Raw genomic sequence first — 2,714 nt, 5'->3', positions numbered from 1 at the left:
TAACCAGAAGGCTGGTGGTTCAAACCCACCAGCCACTCCTCGGAAGGAAGATGGGGCAATCTAGTTCCATAGTGATACTGCCTAGGAAACCCAAGGAGGGGTCGCTATGAGTCGGGTCTGACTAGACGGCACATGACAACAACAACAACAAACTCTAAAACATACAAAAGAATTGAATGTACAAAAATGAAAACAAAATTGTTTGCTACTCACCTTCCAGGTTCCCTACCAGGGTGAGGATAAGTAGGAAAGGACAAGAGGGAAAAAAGGTGAAAAATTTAGGGAAAGTCACATAGAGAGATTTGAAGGACTTTACTATATTTCTGAAGGTAAGTGGTATGTTCACCTGACCTCATTTTCCTTTTCTTCCTCTTCTTTTTTGTGCTCATATAATTTTATATATCTCTGTCTAGGTCCATATCTCAATATATATATAAGGTATATATATATGTGTAGTTATAGCTATATAGTTATATATGCCATACTGAAATAATGAATCTTGTCTGACAATGATAAATCTGCAAATATAATTTAAATAAAATACTCTTTAGTAAATCTTTGGCATATAAACATTATTGTAATTGTTGCTTTCACAATTTAGAAATAAAATGTCTCTTATTTAGAGATCCTGAGCAAACATATAAGAAAGATTGACATTTTATTTCTCAGTAAACAATAGTCATGACAAATAACACTTGATATTTTTTTTTAAATACCTTCTGTTGGATATCTGCAAGTGAAAATACTTGAATAATAATTTAATTTCCAGTTAAAAATATCTACGGATTCACATTTCATATTAAAAGCGATTATTAGAAAGATAAACTTTAACCTGGTTTTAATCATTGCTTTCAGCTTTGATTCTGGATCAGTCATTTATGTTAGTGTATTTCCGACTCGACGGCAAATAACAACAACAACAACATTTTCTATACATCTTTCTTTTTTCTTCAGAAAATTTTCAGTATTAGTAAACTGTTCTTTGGGAGAAAGACTGTAGAGCTATAGCAGCTGCCACAAGGAATAAAACTCTTTGAAAGTATGTTAGATTTTTTTTCATTTAGCAATAGGGTTTAGGAAGAAATCTTGGCTTCCCTTACTAATCAATCAATCAATACACATCTATATATATCAGATGTATTAACTGGTACAAGTTTCTAAAGTAGTTCTCATTCACTGTCATTGAATTGGATCCAACTCAGTGACCCCCCTCTTTGGGTTTCCAAGGTGGTATCACTATGGAAGTAGATTGCCCAATCTTCCTTCTGAGGAGTGGCTGGTGAGTTTGAACCACCAGCCTCCTGGTTAGCAGACAAATACCTTAGGCACTACACCACCAGAGTAGAAAAATTAAAAAAATGTATCAGTATATTTTTAATTAACTCCAAACTATTTCTTTCCTTCAACTTTAAACAAAAGTCCTAATGGCTATGCTAATGGAACCAAACTGAACCTATTATGGTGGTGATGGACATATTCCTTGTATTTTCTTGAATCATTGTGGTGCAATAAATTACTTGGTATGGCCTTTCTAGCCAAAGTCTGTAACTCCTACCAGATTACTAGGTGGGACCATGCAAATAAAGTGTATAGAACTCTGATGTTGGGATTGATTAATTTTGTCACTCTGCCAGGCTTAAAATGATCCTTCCTAGAGACAGAAAGGGAGATCTCACTGCCATCAAGAGAGAAGAGCTGGAGGTGAAGTGGAGTGCATTCTTGGACTGGAGATCCCTGTGCTGGACCTCTGTGGCAGAGACGGCTGGCACACAGATGCCTGGCAGAGAGATGCCCATCAGAGAGACACCTAGCTGAAAGTCACCCAGCTGACAGATGCCAGCAGTGGGACCAAGAGACATGAAACAGAGTTGTAGGCTTACCCGGCCTACAGAGTAAGAAAGCTGATTGCCTTTGGGCAAGAGTCTTGCTGGCTGAGTGGGGTGCACCTAGGTGCACCTATCCGCTGAGCTAAAAGAGCTTTGCAACACACTTCCCTGAGCAGAACAGAAGCCAGGCTGAGAGACCAAGGGCCAGAGAGGCATGCTTGACAGCATAACAGAAGGAAGACTGTCCTGATAGAAGAACTGTATCTTGAACGTGTTCCTGAACCTGAGTTGTAGCCTGTTATCTTCCCTAATAAACTCTCATAATTGTGAGTATTGACTGTGAGTTCTGTGTGGCTTTTGCAATGAATTGTCAAACCCAGCAGAGAAGTAATGAATGTCCTGGGAAGATGGTTGGTGTCAGAATTGGTAAAAAGCCAGAGGATGGTGGCATGTCTGGTCTCATAGGAATAAGCCTTTGTTTGGCTGTTTCTCCCTTGTAAAGTTGGAAGAGGTCAGAAGATGTCACTTCCATGTCATTTTTGCAACCAATTGGCATTTCTTTGGAGCTGGGGATGAGACCCTCTTTCCTTGACATCCATGGACCCCCTGAGTAATATCTGAAGGAGAGTTGGATGTATAATTGTTGGTTTGGCAGTCATGTCTACTATAAAGTACTGTGGTTTGTATCTTCAAATTGAAGAACTGAAGAAGTGGAAAATGTGTTACCCATGCTAGAAATGAAGGAGCAAGCACATTATTGTAACTTTCTACATTACAAGAATAAATACGCTACCCAAAGCAATCTATACATTCAATGCAATCCCAATCCAGATCCCATCAACATTCTTTAGGGATATGGAAAAAATGATCACTAACTTTATATGGAAA

Source organism: Orycteropus afer, unplaced genomic scaffold, assembly GCF_000298275.1.
Source record: "Orycteropus afer afer isolate SDZICR_OR568_19922 unplaced genomic scaffold, OryAfe1.0 scaffold00012, whole genome shotgun sequence".
Lineage (NCBI taxonomy): Eukaryota > Metazoa > Chordata > Mammalia > Tubulidentata > Orycteropodidae > Orycteropus > Orycteropus afer.
Note: the sequence above shows the minus strand (reverse complement) of the source record.